A 22,142-nucleotide genomic window follows, 5' to 3' on the forward strand; every position below is an offset into this window, starting at 1 on the left:
GACAGGGCTGGGTGCTCCTGGAGCTTGGGGACACCGGGGGACACCAGGGGGCTGGTCTGGATGGAAAAGGTTGGAGGGTTTTATGCTGAGCAGGGATGGGGTGGGACAGAGCCACTGGGGACAGTGGGGGACACAGGTCTGGATGAAAAAATTGGAGGGATTTGTGCCCTGAGTAGAGGTGGGATGGCACAGAGCCAGTGGGGACACTGGGAGACACTGGGGGACACTGGGGGACACAGGGGCACAGGTCTGGATGGACAAGTTTGGACAATCTTATGCTGAGCAGGAATGGGGTGGGACAGAGCCGGGGGGGGACACAAGGGCACAGGTCTGGATGGAAAAGGTTGGAGGGTTTCATGCTGAGCAGGGATGGGGTGGGACAGAGCAGGAGTGTCCTAGGACCATTGGGACACTGGGAGACATGAGAGCACAGGTCTGGATGGAAAAGGTTGGAGGGGTTTGTGCCCTGAACAGGGATGGGGTGGGACAGAGCAGGGGCCTTCCAGGAGGTTGGGGATGCAACAGGGCAAAGGTGTGGATGGAAAAGGCTGGAGGGTTTTATGCTGAGCAGGGATGGGGTGGGACAGAGCTTGGGGTTGCAACAGGGCACAGGTCTGGATGGAAAAATGGGGAGATTTTTGTGCTTTGCCTCAAAGGAACTTGGCTGGATGGGTTTGGTCAGAGCTGGGCTCCATCCCTGTTCCTCCCCCAGCCCATGTTCCCCTTTCTCTGAGAGAGGAACCAGAATGCAAAGAGGGCAGGGCTGGAGCTTCCCTCCTCCCTGCACACCTTCTTCCTCCTCCTCTGTTATTTCTCCACAGAATCAGGGATTTTCCACACTTTTCCTCCAAGTCATTTCTTCATGTTTCATCATTCCCAGGGACTCCACACTTCCCTGCCTCCCTCTCCCACAGCTGCTGCTGTTTTCCTCTCCAAGAGCAGACATTTCCCCTGCCTTGCCTTCTCTCTGCCTCCTTCCAGGATCCCTTTGCCCTCCCAAGCACCAACCAGGGCCTTTCTTTATTCCACGTGTCAGATCTGCAGCTTTAATCCCACTTGGTTTGTAGGAATTCCTAAGGAGCGGGAACTCAGGAGAGGAATCTCAGAGGGAACCAGGCTGCAAAATTCCCATCAATCCACCCTCATTCATTCCAGCATTTTCTTGTCACCTGCAGGGATTTGAAAGTGGATGTGGCCCTTGGGAACAGGGTTTAGTGGGAGAACAGTTGACCTCTGATCTTTTCCAACCTAAATTCCACGATTTTCAACACCAATTCCATGATTCCCAACCCAAGTTCCATGATTTCCAACCCAAATTCCATGATTCCAGGACTGTTTTCAGCAAGCAGCTCCTGCCCACCATCCCAGACACAGCTCTGGTGCTCATCCCAAGCCTGCCTTCCCTCAGAGAGCACTGAAACCCCAGATCTCCTCCAGAGGATCAGGAATTTCTTTCCAGAGTTTCCACACTGCAGGGCAACACTCCCTGGGGAGGTGGGAGCAGCTCCTGCTCGCAAATCCCAGCTTTATGAGCTCCCATCCCAGCACTGCAATTTAGGATTGGGTTTAGGATTATTAAACACACCTTGAAAGCTGCAAAGAGCCCAAGTGCTGCTTCTCCCAGCTGCTGGAAAAGCAGCAAAGCTCTTTCTTCTCTTGCAGCACCCAAGCCTTGTTTCTGCTGCACCCGAACCCGGAGTTCACGCCATATTCCCAATTCTACGTCCCCAAACCCCCTCTTTTCCCCCAGTTAGGCCCAGTTTGCTGTGCCCCCAGCCCCTCCCAGGCCTGGATTTCCCCCTCCACGTGGGCAGAGCCTCGCAGCCCCTCGGCTGCAGATGTTGCACTCGGATCCTGCACGGTGCTGTCACAGCTGGACATCCCATTAATAGCAGCAATATTTGGGTTGAGCTGTTTTAATTGAAACCACGGCTGGGATTTTTTTTTTTTAGGAGTTTTTCCCCCCCCCCAACTCAAGGCAAATGTGTTCCTGTCGTCCTTCCCAGGACAGTTATTGCTCAGAGACATCTGGTTTCCCAGTTCCAGCGGCACAGACGGATTTCCACCGTGTAGTTCCTCGCCTGTTGACAGGGCAGAATTTTTTAATATGGGGTTACTATCATCCAGACTTCCTCCACCTCCTCATTTTGGTGATGGAAACCTCTAAACAGTCCCTCAGCTCCTCCATCTTCAAGCTGCTGGCCCCGGTTTATGAGCTCACAGACACGACACCTCCATGTCTGATTTCCCTCTTCCCTCCCCTCCGAGGTGAAATCCAAACCCCAAATGTGAACCGGACCTGATGGCGTTGGGTTGGTGGTTTTTTTTTTTTGTTGTTTTTTTAGCTCTTTTGTTGAGGTCTGTTCCATAGAAACCAGAGCAGCAGCTTGGAGCACCAAGGGAAAATCCTCCTGGTTCCATGAGGGGGATTCTGAAAGAGGGAGAGGGGTTTTTGTATGGACTGATCATAGCAGGACAAGGGGAGATGGATTTAAACTGGGATTAAGATGGGATTTTGGGCAGGAATTCCTGGCTGGGAGGGTGGGCAGGCCCTGGCACAGGTGCCCAGAGCAGCTGGGGCTGCCCCTGGATGCCTGGCAGTGCCCAAGGCTGGGTTGGATAGAGGCTGGAGCCCCCTGGGACAGTGGGAGGTGTCCCTGCCATGGCAGGGGTGGCCCTGGGTGGGATTTAAGGTCCTTTCCACCATGAACTATTTTGGGATTCTGTGACCCTGGAGCTGCTTCCAGCATTTCCCTGTGACACCCATGGGAACGGCATCACAGGATGGAGCTGAGACCAGAACGGTTTGGGTGGGAAGGGACTTAAAGATCGCCCTGATCCACCCCAGGGACTCCTTCCTCCATCCCAGGCTGCTCCAAAGCCCGTCCAGCCTGGCCTGGGAGACTCCAGGGATCCAGGGGCAGCCACAGCTGCTCTGGGCACTCCATTCCCATTCCCTGAATCCATTCACCCCCCAAGAGGGGTTTAAGCCCAGCTCACAGAGCTGCACTTGCCCTGCAACAATCCCACCTGCTTGCCTAAGGTGTGAGCTGGGCTCTTTATTTTCTTTTTAGGCTTCCACCCACCGCCAAAAAAAAAAGGGGCAAAACCCAGAAAAAAAAAAAAAGTAGTTATTAGGTAAGGTAAAAACAAACTTTACCTTTCATTCCTGCTTTTATTGGTTACTGGAAAATAAGTTTTACAAACTATCTCTTGCAGAGGACTTGTTTGCAGCTAGTTTATATAGTAGCTTTTGTTCACATAAAAATTTAGAAAGCTCCTTTCCTCTTCTCCTTTCCCCCCCACCCCCTGCAATCCATAAGGGAGGAATTACAGTGTGAAATATATCCAGCACTAGCAGGGCTGTGTTGTGAAGCTAAAATGAACACAGTAAATTCTGAGAAGGAATTTGTTTAACCTATAACCTTAAAGTAATAAGTGGAGTGCTAAATGTTTTGGCTCACACTGATATATTTTTATAACACTTGGCAAGGCAGCTCGGAGGCTGAGGGGAGAACTGGAGTGCTGCAGAACAGTTCCCTGCTCCTCCAGCCCCGAATCCCAGCTGGGCACCCACCCCAAAATCCGTGTGGGTCCCCGTCAGCCCAGCCTCATCCCAGCGTTTTCTTGTCACCTGCAGGGATATGACAGCGGATGTGGCCCTTGGGGACAGGGTTTAGGGGCAGAACACTTGGACTCGGTGATCCTTTCCAGCCCAAATTTCATGACTTCCAACACAAATTCAACCCCAAAAATCCCGTGTGGAGCAGGGATGTGCCAGCCGTGGATCCGGAGCGCGGTGGGGCACACGTGGATCCACCCAGGGCATCCCCCGCTGCTCTTTTCGAGCTGCATTGGCCGAATTTGCATTTTTAATGGAATTGGGGTCCCTGCGGAGCTGGGTGGGACCACGGGCACCGCCGGAGCCACCAGCAGTGACCCCGCTGGGAGCGAGCATCGCCCTCCTCTGCCTCTCCCGGAGGCTGAAGGGCACTGCCGGGCACGGGCCTGGCTTTCCCTCATCCTCACCCCCGGCTGGCCCCGGGCAGGGGGGTGGAAGCACCGGGGAGGGTGGGCAGGGCTGGGAGGGGAGCAGGGCAGGGCAGGAGGGAGGGGAGCAGAGCAGGAAAGCTGGGATGTGGAGCAGGATTGGGAGGTGGAGCAGGTTTGGGACGGGGAACAGCAGGACCAGGATATGGAGCAAGATTGGGATGGGGAGCAGAAGGACCGGCATGAGGAGCAGGATCCATCCCATCCCATCCCATCCCATCCCATCCCATCCCATCCCATCCCATCATCCCATCCCATTATCCCTTCCCATTATCCCTTCCCGTTATCCCATTATCCCGTGCCTGGCCAGGCTCCAGGGCTGTCTCTCCTGGATCCCCTGGGGTTCTTTGCCTGCAAACCCACACAGGTTAAAGCAAATCTTTCTTTCTTTTCTTTCTTTTCTTTCTTTTCTTTCTTTCTTTCTTTCTTTCTTTCTTTCTTTCTTTCTTTCTTTCTTTCTTTCTTTCTTTCTTTCTTTCTTTCTTTCTTTCTTTCTTTCTTTCTTTCTTTCTTTCTTTCTTTCTTTCTTTCTTTCTTTCTTTCTTTCTTTCTTTCTTTCTTTCTTTCTTTCTTTCTTTCTTTCTTTCTTTCTTTCTTTCTTTCTTTCTTTCTTTCTTTCTTTCTTTCTTTCTTTCTTTCCTTCTTTCTTTCCTTCTTTCTTTCCTTCTTTCCTTCTTTCCTTCTTTCCTTCCACACAACGTCACTCTTGTTGCCTCCCAGGCCAAGGTGATGTTTTTCCTGGGAAGAGCCCAAGAGCTGGATTGCAGAGCCCTGTGCTGATCCTTCAGGGCAGGGAGCTGAGGGGCTGCAGCCCCAAACCCCCATTCCTGAGGGTCTGTAAGGTGGGGAATGAGGGGTGTCCATATGGGGAATGAGGGGTATCCATGTGGGGAACGAGGGGTGTCCATGTGGGGAATGAGGAGTATCCATGTGGGGAATGAGGGGTGTCCCAGTGGGAATGAGGGGTGTCCCAGTGGGAATGAGGGGTGTCCATGTGGGGAACAAGGGGTGTCCCTGTGGGGAATGAGGGGTATCCATGTGGGGAATGAGGGGTGTCCCTGTGGGAATGAGGGGTGTCCCAGTGGGAATGAGGGGTGTCCCTGTGGGGAATGAGGGGTATCCATGTGGGGAATGAGGGGTGTCCCTGTGGGAATGAGGGGTGTCCATGTGGGGAATGAGGGGTGTCCATGTGGGGAATGAGGGGTGTCCCTGTGGGAATGAGGGGTGTCCATGTGGGGAATGAGGGGTGTCCATGTGGGGAATGAGGGGTATCCATGTGGGGAATGAGGGGTGTCCATGTGGGGAATGAGGGGTGTCCATGTGGGGAATGAGGGGTGTCCCAGTGGGAATGAGGGGTATCCATGTGGGGAATGAGGGGTGTCCATGTGGGGAATGAGGGGTGTCCCAGTGGGAATGAGGGGTGTCCATGTGGGAATGAGGGGTGTCCCTGTGGGGAATGAGGGGTGTCCCAGTGGGAATGAGGGGTGTCCCTGTGGGAATGAGGGGTGTCCCTGTGGGGAATGAGGGGTGTCCCTGTGGGGAATGAGGGGTGTCCCTGTGGGAATGAGGGGTGTCCATGTGGGGAATGAGGGGTGTCCCAGTGGGAATGAGGGGTGTCCATGTGGGGAGTGAGGGGTGTCCATGTGGGGAATGAGGGGTGTCCCAGTGGGAATGAGGGGTATCCATGTGGGGAATGAGGGGTGTCCCAGTGGGAATGAGGGGTGTCCCAGTGGGAATGAGGGGTGTCCCTGTGGGAATGAGGGGTATCCATGTGGGGAATGAGGGGTGTCCATGTGGGGAATGAGGGGTGTCCCAGTGGGAATGAGGGGTGTCCCTGTGGGAATGAGGGGTGTCCATGTGGGGAATGAGGGGTGTCCCTGTGGGGAACACCCCAGCCCTGAGGGCAGGCTGGGTGCTGAGCAGGGCTCTGGGGATTCCATGGGAGTGAGGATTTTGGGGGGATTTCAGGGGAGCCTCCCCAGCCCTCCCAGCAAAGGGGTCTCACCTGTGAGCCCTGGTGGAACACAAAGTGTCTGCCCTCAGCCTGGGGCAGGGCAGGTTCCCCCAGGCACTGCCTGAATTTGGGAAAGCAGCACCTGGCAGGGGCTTTCCCCGAGTGCTCAGGCTGGATTTGTGCAGTGACACCCTCAGCACTGAGCATCCTCTCCTCTCGTCCTGCTGGGATGCTCTTGGGAATTAGGAAGCCTCAAAATTCTGTGTTTAAAGATGGGGAAACTGAGTCAGGGCACTTTTTAGTGACTCTCTCCTTGTGGGAAGCCCAGGGCAGGTCAGGACAACGTGAGGAGCTTCACCCATCTCTGTCACCCTCCTAAGCTCCTGGGAGACCAGGGAGGATCCATCCTGGCACTCCACGATCCCTGTGGGTCCCTCCCAGCTCAGGACATTCCAGGATCCTCTGAAATGGGGCATTTTCCCTCCCAGGAAATCAGGGAGCAGCAACAGCAGGAATGTGTCACCCTCCTCCCTCCTCCTCCTCCTCCTCCTCCTCCTCACCCCCTCTTTCATTTTTTTCCACTTTTAATTTGGCATTATTAATCTCGGAGGGGAAGGGGGTATAAATAACCTCCCTCCCCTTTCCCTGCCTCCCCTCCCAGATCATTTCCCGTGGATTAATATTTGCTAGCTCGTTTGCACAGTAGCCTGTGGATTTTCAGCCTCGATGTTGACTGGCCGAGAAATTACAGGGGCTTTGCCCTGGCACAAAGCAAACAGTGTGTGCTGTAATCAGACTCAACACCTCGGCTCGCAGTGAAAAGAGATATTATGTGGCTCTAATTTCCATGCAGGATTAGGTGTTTGTCTTGTAAAGCCTTCAGGTGGGGGAGCCGGGGGGGAATTTTGGGAGATGGGGCTGCAGGAGCCGGGAATTGGCAGCTCTGAACAGCCCTCACGGCTCCTGGGGGCTGCAGGGACCCTGCTCCTGCTCCTGGATCCCCACAGCAGATCCCCATCCAAACCCCAGGGTTTTCTGCTCATCTTGTTCTGGGGTGAACCCAGAGCCCCAGGGTGGCACGAGGCCACCCCGAGCCACACCAGGAGAGGGATCTTGGGTCAAGGGGAAAAGCCAGGATGGGTGAGGTGACACCGGCCAGAGCCACGTCCCAAAAACGCCTCTGTGCCCTCCAGGGCTGCTCTGGAGGGGTTTATGGCCGGGCTGGGGAGGTGAGAAGGGACAGCAGCACACTCTGAGTTTCCTCCTGAATCGGTTCCTTGTTCTCGGGAGGCTGGAGAGGGCCCAGCCCTGGCTGGCCTGGGACGCCAGGAGCCGCTGGAAAAACCACCAGAGGCTGGGAATGTCCAGCCACAAGGAGACTCTGGGGTGGCAGCAGGGCCCAGCCAGGGCCAGGGATGGAAGCCACCCAGAACCCAGCTGGGAGCTGGGGCTGCCCAGAAGTGTTCGCTGCTGTCAGAGATCCCATGGAAAAATGATGGATTCGGCGGCTCTGCAGGGAGGCAGGGGCAGAGCTGCTGCTCTGGCAGAGAAATCCCTCTTGGCTCAGCACACACACAACCTGGAGGTGCCTCACAGCCTGCACGGTGCCATCCCAGCCCTGGCTCTAGGAATGCCAGGAGTTTTCCCTGGAATTGGCCAAGCAGCTCCAAGCAGCCATTCGGACTCCCAGCAAGAATCCCCCGGGGCCGGTTGGTGCCCACGCAGGGCTGTGGGGTCCTGGGCAGCCTGGCAGGGCTGGAGGAGCAGCCCTGCAGAGGAAGGAGCAGGGTCCAGGCTGGCAGGAGCCGGGAATGGGATGGAGGAGGCCGGGATGGCTGCCAGGAGCGCCGGGCGCCTGGCACAGAGAGCTCCTGGAGCCACCCTGGCTGCCCAACCTGGGTTTAGGGGCAGGGAGCAGGACCCCCCTCAACCCTCAGGCATCCCTGGCTTTTCCAGCCCCATCCCCGGGCAGAGAATTCCCTGGGCACGGAGGGTGGGGGCAGCAAGGAGCCCCCCCTGGCACCTCCCCATCCTCACTGCCCCCGGAGTGAGTCACGGCTGATTTTTGGGAATGTTTTTGCAGTGGCATCCAGGAGCAGGCAGGATCCTGCCTGGAATGTTCAGGGAGCTCTGCCATGGGCACATTCTTCCATGGAGTCATTCGGGTGGCAGCGCTGGCTCTGCTCAGGATGGGCTGCAGCAGGGCCCGGGGTTTTTCCTTCTCTCTGCAGGAGATTCACCTCAGATGTGGATTCTGTGGATTCTGTGGATTCTGTGGATTCTGTGAATATTGGACACCAAATGTTCGACAGGAAATCTGAGGTGACAGGGCTCGGGGTCAATGTCACCCAAGAGAAAAAGGGTGGGAGAAAGGAAGAATTTGGGAAAATCCTAACGGCCCTACACGCTGAGAAATTGGGGTGTGAGGTCAATATTCCAACCTTTATCCCCAGCTGAGTGCAAGTTTTGGGGCTGGATAAATGACTTCCAAAGGTCTCTTCCAACCCAAACATTTGGATTCTGTGGCTCAGCCCCCTGGGATCTGCTCTCTTCCCAAGCATCCTTCCCTTTTTCCTTCCCCGTCCCTTCAGAGCCGTGTCCCTGCCTTCCCACTGCAGCCCACCCCACAGAAATCCAGTGACAATTAACATGAAATGTTTGTCCTAGGAAAAAGAAAAGGGCTGTGCCTTGGCTGGGGAATGAGGAGCCACCTCCCAGCTCGGTGCCAGCCGGGTTTTCTGGCACAGAGCAGGGACAGGGAGGACATCCAGGCCTTGGTGGCCCTGGAGCAACCCAGCCCAGCGGGTTTTCCCCTCAGCCTGAGTGGGAAAACTCTTCCCAGCAAAGCAGGGAGAGGTTTATTACCCTGGCAGGACCTGGCAGTGGAGACTGGCAGCACAGCACAGAATCCGAGCCCAGGGTAAGAATTCCAAGCCCCTGGGGATGAGATGAAATAAAAGGGTTGTGCCCACCTCCTGTCCACAGGGAGGAGCAGGAACTTCAAAGGCTGCTCCGACCAAGCTCTCCATGCCCATCCCTCAAATCCCACATCCCAAAATCCCTCATGGCCCAGCCGGGACGTGGATACCCCCAGGAGAGCTGGAAAACAATTCCAGCAGCCTCTGCACCCAGCCAAGGATGCAAATCCTGGCCCCTCTCTTTTGCATCTCATCTGCATCTCATCTGCATTGTCCTCCTGCTCTGGGATGGGCTGGGGGAGAGCAGGAATGGGGGGAACTGCCTGCTGGGGGTGGGAATGGGGAATGGGGAATGGGGAATGGGGAATGGGGAATGGGAGTGGGAGTGGGGATGGGAATGGGGATGGGAATGGGAATTGGAATGGGGTTGGGAATGGGGATGGGGAATGGGGATGGGAACAGGAATGGGGAATGTAAATGGGAATGGGGAATGGGGAATGGGGAATGGGAGTGGGAGTGGGAATGGGGATGGGAATGGGGAATGGGGATGGGGATGGGAACAGGAATGGGAATGTAAATGGGAATAGGAAATAGGGAAAGGGAGTGGGAATGGGGAATGGGGAATGAGGAAAGGGAATATAAATGGGAATGGGGAATGAGAATGGGAATGGGAACAGGAATGAGAATGGGAATGGGAATGGGAATGGGAACGGGAATGAGAATGGGAATGGGAACAGGAATGGGAATGAGGGGTGGCCCATTACCCAGGTAAAATGAGGATTATTTATCCAGCATTTCCCTTGCAAATCAGGAGTGGCTGCCCCCGCCGGGCTCTGCTCCCTGCTCTGCCCAGAGAACAGCCAGCTCGGGCCAAATCTTCTGCATTTTGGCAATAAAACACCAAAAACGGAGCAGGTCATTCCCTCTGGGATGCTCCAGGGCTGAGCCAGGATTGCGTTTTCTTCCTACAGCAAAGGTAACTCCACATCCCCCACGGGCTCTGCTGAGCAGGGAGTTACAGCCACAGGAGTGGGGTGGTTTTTGGCAATTAACAGCGGTCATAATTATTATTCTGGTTATTTGCAAGCAGAGCACCTGTCCTGTGTCGTAGAACAGCACTTTCCAACTGTGGGAAATAGATTAGGGGGGAACTTTTGGACTTTTAGTTTGGAAATAGTTAACTTCTGGTTGCGATGGTGTGAATTATAACATCTGCATCTGTCTCACCCTTCACATGAGACTGAAAATGGAATAAAAGTTTTTAAAACACCTCTCAGTTACCCCATCTCTGAGTCAAAAAAAGACATAATCCAACACCCAACAGCCTTGGAATTCCCTACAGCACGGCCAGGGTGTCAGCAGGGTGGGTTCCCTCATTCCCAAGGCGATTCCCTTGACTGGATCTGGCTCCAAGAGGCCCAAAGGGGTCTCACGCAGTGGAATCTCCACCAGGAGAGCCCTGTGCCTGTCCCCAGCACAGCCAGACCTGGAGGTGTGGGTTCCATGCGGGAATGGGAGCCTGGGCCATGGAATTGGGGCTGATTTGGAATTCCAGGCGTGTGCAGAGGGCTGGGATTTGGGTGAGAAAGGTCCGGTGGGAGAAATCCCAGGGCAAATCCTCCCTTCATTTCCCAGTCTCCAAACCTGCAGCATCTTTCTGGACACTGGGAATGGGATTGGGATTGCAGAGGGGTCACAGGAGCTGAGCCTGGCCCAGGAGCATCCAAAGCCTCTGGAGCACTGAGAGATTTATTCCAGCACCTCCTGCTGAAACCATCCCTGAAATTAAACTACAGCCCTCCTTAGGAACTGACCTCCACAATTTTCCCACTGGTGCCAATCCTCCTGGAGATTTTTGGGATGAGCAGTGCCCAGCTTGCCAAGGTCCTGCAGAGCAGATGGAAGCTTGGAAATGTGACCCAGAGCTGCCTCCTGTCCCTGTGCTTTGGGATCCAGGGGACAATGGGACAAAGTTTTGCTGGGAATTCCGTGTCCCTCAGCATGATGCTCCCAAGAAAAATGGGAGTGCAAGGGCTGCCCTGGCTCCTCTGGGAGCGCCAACAAGAATGGGAATTGTTGGCATGGGCGTGGTGGGGCCCAGCTCTGAGCCTGCCAGGCTTGGAATTCTGCCCCAAACGTCCACATGGCCTCAATAATGATCCCATTCCCCTGTTCCCTCCCTTCCCCACGGCCTCACCAGGCCTGGGGGCTCCTCTGCTGCCACAGACAGAGCCTCACCCTGCCCAGGTGGCTCTGGTGACACCACCTGCAATGTGGGCCCATCCCACGGGAGGACCAGCTGGAATGTCTGCCCGTGGAAATTGGGATAATTCCTTCTGGCACCTGGCGCTTTGCTTGACACGGTGGTGATGGAATCCAAGGCCTTGGAGGTGTTTTTCAGCCCAAAAGATCCTGTGATTCCAAATGATGCAGCTCCAAACCCAAATGGTTCTTGTGACACCACCTGCAGTGTGGGCCCATGCCACAGGAGGGCCAGCTGGAATATTTGCCTATGGAAATTGGGATAATTCCTTCTGGCACGTGCTGTGGTTCAGTTGGCACTGTGGTGATGGATCACAGCTTGGATTTGATGGCCTTGGAGGTGTTTTCCAGCCTAAATGATCCCGTGATTCCATCGGGACACGGCAGGAAATCCAGGAAACCACGAGGAGCTTTCCTTGGGCTCTTGGTGCTGGATGTGGGATGGGGATGGATGAAACCCCCCCAGATCAGGTTCTGGATGTGGGATGGGATGGATGAAGCCCCCCCAGATCAGGTTCTGGATGTGGGATGGGATGGATCAGGTTCTGGATGTGGGATGGGATGGGTGAAACCCCCCCAGATCAGGTTCTGACCCCAGGCAGCAGTGCTGGAACAGAATAACGTTTTTCCACAGCATTTTTCCAGCACAGCACTGGTCTCCAAGGAGCAGAGCCCTCATTCCCAGCCCTTCAGGTGCAGGGCCGAGCTGGGGGAATTGACTTTTGTCTGGCTCTGAGTGGGGCTGCTCCTGCTGCAGCTGGGAGGGGATTTCCCGTCAGCTGCTGGAAAAAAAAAAAACCAAAAAAAAAACCAAAAAACCAACCCTCCTGCACAGAGGGAGCTGATATTCCATGAATAAATTGAAGTGGCCAAGTCGTGTTTTGTGTGGAAAGCTCAGTTCCCTGCCGGGGATCCGGCTCCTCGGGACTTTGGGGATATAAATAACTTCACAGGCTCCCTCTCCAAATAAAAGCAACGTTCAGTTATTTGATTTTCCCCCCCCCCTTTTTTTTTAATTTTATGCAAATGATCTTCTGTTCTGTGTTATTATGTAAACGAGCCAACTGAAATGGTAATGAGGGAACCCAAAGTATGCATATATTAACTGCTGCTATGGAGCTTTACACCTCCAGAAATGGCACCAAATCCCATTGCCAGGGGAGGCACAGGTGTCCCCAGGGGGAAGATTTTCCTCCAGGATTTGGCTTTTGCTGCAGTCCTGCAGGGAATAGCCAAGCATTGGATCCAGCACTGCAATTCCAGTGTGGGAAAAGGGGTGGAATTCTGGAATTCTGTTAGCACGGGTCTGGGCAGCAGCAGATCACATCCCACCTCCCCTGCTCCAATAAATCAGAGGCAGCACTATCAGATTTCCCTGAGCCTTGGGAATTATTCTCTCAAATATTCCATTGCAACAGGAAATCCATGGGGAAACCACTCCAGGGTTGGGAGAAAGGATCATTCCCAAGCTCAGGTGATCCCAGGTGGGACGAGACACACCAAGAGCAGCTTTAAGGGAGAGGCAAAGCCCATTTCCAAAGGTCAGGGGCTCTCCAGTGAAATCCATGGCAAAACTCACTGGTTTTAAAGGAATTAAAACATTTCTCCTTCCCTGCTGCTCCACAGGATACACCTGAAATGATGGAAAAACCCCCTGAGGACAAGAACCCAAAAATATCTTAATTTTCTACCTTCTTCAAGAGGTCAACATCACCAATTTCCCACCTTTCCAAAACTCCCTGAGAGCTGAAGCTCAGCCCACAGAGCAGGGATGCCTCAGATCCCCCCAAATCCTGTGTCCAGCTGAGGTCTGAGGCAATCCCAGGGACTTTTCCCAAAAAAGGTGAAGCAGGTGTTGGGCACAGAGCTGACAGGGGAGGCTGGGCTGGAGGAACCTTGGCCAAAATTCACCTCCTGGTGCCTGAGCTTGGGAATATTCAGCTCCAAACAACCTGGGACACAACCCCATGGACCCAGCTGTTCCCAGTTTGTGGGATTGGGATCCTTCTGCAGGCAGTGGGAGCCTCCTCCTCCATCCCAGGGCACGTGGAAGGGAAATATCTGCAGCTCCTGGCTGATAATTAAATAAGAACCAGCAAATAATGGATAATTTGTTATAGGGAAATCTCCCCTGAGTGCCTTGGCCTGATCCAAGAGCTCAGATCCAAGAGCCTGTGGAAGCTTTCCCTGAGCTGGCTGGGTTTGGAACAAGCCCGTGGTGGTAATAAAAACAAATCCCTGTAATTAGGGAAAAGGGAAAATCCAAAGGATGCTGCTGGAGCCATTTCAGGCTGGAAATCTGTGTCCTGAGGTTTGGGCTGGGAGCTCAGGACAGCCCAGGAGCTCCTGGGAGGTGGGGAATGGCAATGCCCAGGAAAGCTGGGGTGGGATGGGATGGGGGCACAGCCCCATTTGGGATCGGGCTGTTCCCATTCCCAGGAAAGCTGGGGTGGGATGGGGGCACAGCCCCATTTGGGATCGGGCTGTTCCCATTCCCAGGAAAGCTGGGGTGGGATGGGGGCACAGCCCCATTTGGGATCGGGCTGTTCCCATTCCCAGGAAAGCTGGGGTGGGGTGGGATGGGGGCACAGCCCCATTTGGGATCGGGCTGTTCCCATTCCCAGACTCTGCCTGGCGCTCCCCAAGGCAGCTCCAGCTGCTCCCCAGGCTGACCCTTCCCTCCTGCAGGACAGTCCTGGCCAGGCTCCTTCACCACCCCAAAGCCCAGCAGCACTTCCACAGCCTTGCCTTCAGTGGATTCTCCCAGAGATTTAGAAATTGAATCCCTGAGAAGACCCAAAAATCAGGATTTATTCTGATTTTCATGTATTTTCCCCAAAGATTTAGAAATGTATCCCTCAGAACACCCAAAAATCAGGATTTATCCTGATTTGAGTGGATTTTCCCAAAGATTTAGAAATTTATCCCTGAGAGGACCCCAAACTCAGAATTTATCCTTGGAAGGCCCCAAACTCAGGATTTATCTTGGTTTGAGAGGATTTTCCCAGAAATTTAGAAATGTATACCTGGGAAGGCCCCAAAACTCAGGATTTATCCTGGTTTGAGTGAATTTTCCCAAAGATTTGGAAATGTATCCCTGGAAAAACCCCAAACTCAGGATTTTTCACTCACAAGCCAGATATTAAAATATATTTACAAGTCATTAAACATATAAATAAATTTAGAGAAATAAATTTATAAGGATATATAAATATATTAAATATTTGTAAATATATTAATATATCAAGATATGTGGACATATATTTAAAATATTAATATATAAAAAGATATAAATTGATATCTAAAATATTGGAGCACAAATGGCACTAGATATACAGAATAAATATACATGAATATATAAAATATATATGAAATATAAGTGTATATAAATATATTAAATATATTTGATATAACATTTTTTTCTTCTTTCACACTGTTAAGGAGCTAAAGGAAGAAAAAACTCCAGTGGAACCAGTTACCTTCCCACTTTATTTAATTTTATATTTAATTTTATATTTTATTTTCTATTTAATTTTTTATTTTATTTTCTATTTTATTTTCTATTTTCAATTCTATTCTATTCTATTCTGTTTTATTTGTGTTTGCCACACATCCCTTCCCTCTCTGAATGAAGAGTGCCACTCCTCAAATATTATTGCAGCATTTTATTGAAATAGTTTTGTTTCATTGAATATTCAGTTAAACAAACATTTTATTTCACTCTCATTGCTGTATCCTACCGAGAGTGGCATTTTTGGTATTATTTATCTATATATATATTTGTTTGTTTGTTTGTTTGTTTGTTTTACTTATATTTTAAATTTTTTTTGTTTTTTGGCATTTAGGTCCCAGCCCCAGTTTGCTTTTCCCTTTCTTCCTTCCCAACAAGGTTTTGGGTTGCAGCTCATCCATCTCCAGGACACTCAAATCCTCATTTTCACGGATATTGTTAACCCCTGCTTGCCCTGCAGCTTCCAGGGGGAATGTGGCGCAGAGCAGGGACAGCTCCCACTGCCCTCAGTGCTGGGTTTGGACAATGCCAAGGATGGAGCATCCCCAGCTGCTCTGGGAACCTCCCTCACTGCCAAAACCACTCCTGACATCCACTCCTAATTGATTTTTGTTCATTCAAAGCATCACCCCACGTAGGGATGAGATTCCCTCTGCTCCCATCCATCCCAGGCAGGGAAATTTGGGATCAGAGACGGAGGAGGAGCAGACGGAGCTGTCCCTGTGCCCTCCAGCCAGGACCCCCTTAAGGGGTGGGAGGGTCCTTAAAGCTCCTGGGCTGGGAAGGACGGGGAATGGGGAATGGATTGGGATGGGAGGCAGAGCGGGGATCGGCCCCAGTGCATCCCAGTGCATCCCAGTCCATCCCAGTCCATCCCATCTCGCTGGCAGGAGCATCCAGGGATGCTCCAGAGGAGCTGGATGAGATCAATCAGCTGGGAAAGGGAAAGGAAAGGGAAAGGAAAGGGAAAAGGGAAAAGGGAAAGGAAAGGGAAAAGGGAAAAGGGAAAAGGGAAAGGAAAGGAAAGGAAAGGAAAGGAAAGGAAAGGAAAGGAAAGGAAAGGAAAGGAAAGGAAAGGAAAGGAAAGGAAAGGAAAGGAAAGGAAAGGAAAGGAAAGGAAAGGAAAGGAAAGGAAAGGAAAGGAAAGGAAAGGAAAGGGAAAAGGGAAAGGGAAAAGGGAAGAGAAAAGGAAAGGAAGCTGGATCTCCATTCAAGTCCCCTTTTTCCCCCTGAAACTTCACAGCAGCTGCGCCCAGCCCTGACAGCGAACCGCGATTCCTATTTGTTATTCCTTTTAACAACCAAGCCCATTCCTCATGGGAATCACACCTACCCAGCGGGCCGGGCTTGTACTCCTGCCTTTTCCCCTCCCTTGTCTGTGTCTGTGTGTGTGTGGGTTTTATTTAAACTCCACACCACCACCACCACCAGCAGCAGCGCGGCTGAGGGATGCGAGCGCGAGGTGTCCCAGGCACTTCCTAGCGACCGATGATTCCACTTGGCTGCTTTTCCTTGGGCTGCATCCTCCTCCCGGCCTGGGGCCGGGGAAGCAGCGCTCACTGCCCCAAGCCCCGGCGTTTCCACCACCACGGGGGCTCCGGCAGCTGCGCGGGGCTTCGCCGGCTCGTTGGGAACGGGGAAAGCCAAAAACAAAAAAGAAAAAAGCCAAAAAAAAAAAAAAAAAAAAGAAAGAAAGAAGCAGGAGAAGTTTATTCCTTCTTTTTTCCTCGTGCTAAATGAAGCTCCTTCTGGCAAGTCTAAATATTTACAGCCAGTCCTCAACACACACACACACACAGAGAGAGAGAGAGAGAGCAAAATTAATAAAACCACGCACGGAGCGAGATTCTGCTTCCCCAATTATTTTGAAGTTGAAATCCAAACCCCCCCCGCCCAACCTCTAAAAAAAAAAAAAAAAAAAAAGAAAATAAAAAAAATCCCAACTTTGTTTGCGCATTCTTATTGGCAGCACAATGCCAACAATGGCTAAATAGACAGCAGAATAAATAGCCCCACAATGCCGACAGAAAGGCCTTTCTGGTACTGCATACAAAATATAAACTGTGCCATGCCATTATTATTCTGGAGCCCTTGCTGCAACAGTGCAGTTGAAATTCCACCCCCAATGTGCACCTAATCAGCCATTCAGAGCCCCTTAATGACTTGTCAGTTCTTTGCCCTGCCATTTTCTGTCCAATTAATTCTTTTATTGTGCACCGGATAAAGGAAGACAAAGGCCTTCCATGCAATAATGAATCATTAAAATTCAGCAGCTCCTCTCTTGTGCTCTTGGCTCCTCACCAGCAATTCAGGCTGCTGTGCATTCGTTATGTGTGTGGTGGTTAAAATTCACTCTACCTCAAACAAGACCTTTCCAAATGTTTAACCCTTTCCCAGCCCCACTCTGGGAATTTTGACGTGCACCAGGAAAAAAAAAAAAAAATTGAGGAAAAGAGGAGGAGGGAGATGAGAGAGGGGGGGAGAGAGGCAGGCAGAGGTGTTTTGGGTGAATGTTTTAATGTCACTCTGACAGTCCCAATATTGCCTGAGCCACAAACAGGGACAGGGAGCCAAGGGCAGCGGGGAGGAGAGAGAGGAGGGGACACGGAGAGGGGTGGGATGGGATAATGGGATGGGATGGGATAATGGGATGGGATAATGGGATAATGGGATAATGGGATGGGATGGGATGGGATGGGATGGGATGGGATGGGATGGGATGGGATGGATGGGATGAGGGTGAGATTCTATGCTGGGATGAGTGTGAAGGGATTGAATGGGATCAGTGTGAGGTGCTGGGATGGCTGTGATGTTCTGGGGTGGGATCTGTGTGATATTCTATAGGGTCTGTGTGATGTTCTGGGGTGGGATCTGTGGGATGTTCTGGGGTGGGATCTGTGGGATGTTCTGGGGTGGGATTTGTGTGATGTTCTGGGGTGGGATGGGATTTGTGGGAGGTTTTGGGATGGGGTGGCTGTGATGTGCCGTGCTGGGACAGGTGTGTGGCTCCTCCTGGACCTCCCCTCCCACCCCAGCAGTGCCTTTGCCTCAGTTTCCCCAAACCAGCCCAGCCCCAGAGTGGGTTCAAAGCACAGAGGGAACCCCTCCTATTCTGGATTAGGAGCAGCTTGGGTTTCACCCCTAATTGTTTACGATAAACTGAAAGAAGGGGCTTTTAAACCTGACTCAGTGTGTCCAACTGGCCTTTTTTCACCCAGGCTGCCCTAAATCAGGTCAGCCCCGAGCCTGCAGTTAAGCCAGTGACACACTGGGCCTGCCTGAGCTCTGGGGCCATATGGGAGCACTTTAATGGGGGTCAGCAGCGATGCTGGCGGCGCTTTCAAGCCTGGCAAGGGCAGAGCTGTGATTCCAGCAGCAGCCACCCCCTTCATCCCAACTTTTCCTGGGAAAAAGGCCCCGTGTTGGTGGCAGCAGCCACCCCACAGTGTCCCAGCCCTCTGTGGTGCTGGGCTGCAGCAGAAGCTGGGCTTGGTTTGGCGTCTGAGCTCTGCTCAAACGGAGTTTCCCCATGCACACAGCGTGGCTTTGTGGATAAAAACGATGCCTGGAATATCATAAACTCCCTTCCCACCTCATTCTCTTCCTCGCCTGGAACCTCTGCGAGTGCTCTGTGACAGGAGCCCCACACTGACACCCACCCTGAGCACCTGGAGGGCTCCCAGTCCCAAAATCCCACCAGCAGCACCCCCTGCACCCCAGCCCAGGGCAGGGACTGCCCTGCAGCCTCCCAGCAGGGCGGGCTGGGGGTGCAGGGCGGCAGGGAGTGAAGCAATTTGGAATGAACCCCATTGGCTGTGGTTTGGGTTTATCTCCGGGGACATTATTTTTAGCTCCTGCTGACTCATTTTGGGAAATGGCTTCCCCTCCCCAAGCCTCAGCCTGGTGCCATCCCAAATTCCTGCCCTGGAAATGGGCTGGGAATGGGTTGGGAATGGCACTGCCCTGGCTCAGCTGGCGCTGCTGGAGAGGGGATGGATCCAGGGCTGGATGGGCTCTCCCAGCATCCTGGGATCCTCTGCAGGCTCCCCTCACTGTGTCCATAGGGAGAACTCCCAAAAAACCTGGAGGAGCCCCTGCAGGGTCTCTGAGGAGGAGCGGGGCAGTGCTGAGGCCGTGGCATTGTTGTCTCCTGGAGTTTTTCCATGTATCCCTCATGGACAGCCAGGAATTGATGTGAAATTCCCTCCTCCCACCCCCACAAAGGGGCTTGGGAGCCCTTGGTCAGTTCGTGTTTAGGAATTTGCCCTCAGAGCCCTCAATGCAAACTCAGGGCCCTGAAGGCTTTTCCAGCAGTGTTGGAGTTTCCTTAAAGGTTCCCAAAGGGAAGCTCAGCCCAGCTCTGTGGGGACAGGGTTGGGGTCACTGCAGTGCCACCTCCTCAGGTGGCCACCAAAACCTTCCCATGGCCACCAAAACCCCTCCTATGGCCACCAAAAGCCTCCCATGGCCGCCAAAACCTTTCCATGGGGACCAAAACCTTCCCATGGCCACAAAACCCCCCCATGGCCACCAAAACCTTCTCATGTCCACCAAAATCTTCCCATGGCCACCAAAACCCTCTCACGGGCTCAGATGTGCCTCTCCTGCTCCCAAATCTCTCTGGCAGAGAAGCTCTGCCCTCCCAGGATCAGCTGGAAAAGGCTTTTCCTGTATCCCAAATGACATCACATCTCCAGGCATTTTTATTTTATATTTCTTTTTTTTTATTATTTTTTTCCCCAAATCCCAGGCACAGAGAAGATACAGCCCTGGGAATATAAAGGTGGCAGAGGGAAGAGGTCGATCCAGAGGCAGGGACATCCCTGTGTGGAAGTTTATTGAAGCTCAAGGCTGTCATAAAAATGCCTTTTAGTCATTTCTTTACAAGTCAAAAAAAAAAAAAAAAAAAAAAAAAAGTTCAACAGGAGTTGATGTCACTCCAGAAAAAATTAAAACAAGGAGGATGGGAAGGGACTTTTTTTTCCAGCCTGCAGAAAAGAATGTGGATATGGTCTATAAAATTAATTTCCTCTTTCTTGCTAACTAGCACTGTCTGAGCTAAACAGCAACACTCTTTATTCCCTACTTCCAGAAATAAAATGGAGGGACTTTTCTCACCCGTGGATTCCTGCAATTATCTTGAGAAGCCTTTTTTGTTGGCAGCCAGGGGTCAAAAGGCAGCCCTGGTTTCACCTGATCTCATTGACTCTGCAGAGCCACCAGCCCCGAGCAGGGACACACAATGCTGCCATTCAGCCTGGAAAACTCCTGGAAAATCCTTCTCCTCCCTCAGCCGGAGCAGCAAAGGGAAGGGGAGGACGAAACGTGGAAATGCGGCAGTAATTTCTGATCAAAATTATCATTTTTTTTGGGTAAAAACTCATCTGTGTTTTCCTGTCAAATGGGAAATTGAGAGGAAGTGTAAATTGAGGAGTAGGGAATGAAATCTGGGAGATCTTGGGGACGTCCAGCTCCCCTTAAACCCTGAGTTTTAGCCCTGGGTTATCCAGGATGCTGCATTTTACCTGCCTGGCTCCTTCCTGAACATCCATTCTGCCACATCCCCGAGTTTCATCCCCAGCCCCTCAAAACCCCCGGAGCTGCTCCCTGGAATTGCTTCAGCACCTCAGCCCTAGCAGGGTCCAAGGCCAGGCTGGAAGGAGCATCCTGGGACAGTGGAAGTTGTCCCTGCCCAGGGTGGGACCAGGATGAGCTTTTAGGTCCTTTCCAACCCAAACCATTCCAGGATCTGGTGATTCCAAAGCCCCCATCGCCCCCTGAACCTGTGGAATGGATCTATAATATAGAATTATGATATCTAAAACCAGGATTGGATTTGCATGATCCTTGTGGATCCCTCCCAGCCCCGATTCCATCATAAAATACAATACAGATCTATATTCAGATATACAATTCAATTACCTTATTTCTGTAAATACCAGTAAAAATTCAATTTATTTTCGCAGAGCTTAGGGGAAGTAAAACCAAATGCAGCCACAGGAAGTGGATTCAGAACCCGCCTGGCTGGGAAGTGCAATCCTTGGGATGAGAGCTCCACACTCACCCTGCAGCTCCTGGCTGGGACAAGGACGAGGCACTGGGAGAAGGGGAAGGAGACAGGGATCCATCCTGGATGCACAGAGCCCCCTCCCCGTGCTCTCCCAGGAACCAGGCATGCTTCAGTGCCATCCTTTATATTTTGGGGTGATTTTCAATTTTTAATGTAGTTATTTTGGGTGATTCACCATTTTATCTCACACGGATATGTTAATTTTTGTTTTTATCAGCCACCAAGGAAGCCCCTCCAAGCTGTACCACCAACCATCCAGCAGAAAGCAAAGATCACCCCCAAAACCATTCCCACCTCACCTTTTATTTCCTTTTCCCCCTCACAGCGTGCTGGTTTGGAGGCAAACCCCAGCCTGGAGGGCAGAGCCAAAACTCTTCCATTTTCCAGGCATAAATCAGGATTAAAATCAGGGAAATCTGCAGAGTCACGGGAGGAGGAGGAGGAGGAGGGAGGGAAGGGAAGGGAATTACGCTGCACTTTGGCTCCGGCTGGGATGAAATCCCCCTGCCAGGAGCTCTGGAAAGGAGCACGGAGAAAATGGTGTCGCCTTCCAGCCCCTCTTGGCAGAGGCTGCAAACACCAAATTCCGCCCGGGATTCTGCTCCCCAGCCCTCCTCAACGGGCTGCAGCTTCATTAATTGTCATCACATTTATTCCCCTTCTTCTTCCAGCCTCTTCGGGCTGGAATTCCCCAATCCCAATTTTGTTTTGTTTTTCCTCCTCCCAGGTTGGGATCCCCTTTGCTGCCTGAGCAGACAAAAGCAGGACAGGGAGGGAATGTTTGCTGCAAGGAAGCAAAATAAAAGTTGCAGATGTAACAACGTTAATGACCGTGTTGAAAAACGAAATACACCAAGCCTGACGTGCAACTTGGTTGCTCTCCTAACTCAGAGGGATTTATGTACCAGGGCTCACCAAGCAGAAAAGGGAATTTCTTCCTGTAAATTCCCTACAGAAGGAAAATCAGCTGGGGCTAAAGCCTTGCAAACCCAGCCTCGTGTGAGCAGCCCGAAATCCTCTGAAATCCTCAGGATTATGGGCATGGAAATGCCCTTCTTAAAGGAAAAATCAAATTAATTTATCTGTATTTCAAAAAAAAAAAAAAACTCAAAGAAACACAAAAAGCACAGGGAAAAGGAGCGAGGAGAAAAAAAAAATTCCAGATTAAAAGGGAAATAAATCCTTGATGAAAATATTTTATTCTGAAGATTCCATCGCCTTCCAAGCTGTTTTCCCAGGTTTTTTTTTTCCCCAGGCACAGAAAACAGGCACAAGCAGAAAGAAAACAGAACACGTCCTTGATAAAAAGCACTTTTTAATTTTATCAAATGGATCTGTACAAAAGTTAGCATTGCTTAGTCAGAAGCGAGTGAAGAG

Source organism: Molothrus aeneus, chromosome 16, assembly GCF_037042795.1.
Source record: "Molothrus aeneus isolate 106 chromosome 16, BPBGC_Maene_1.0, whole genome shotgun sequence".
Taxonomy (NCBI): Eukaryota; Metazoa; Chordata; class Aves; order Passeriformes; family Icteridae; genus Molothrus; species Molothrus aeneus.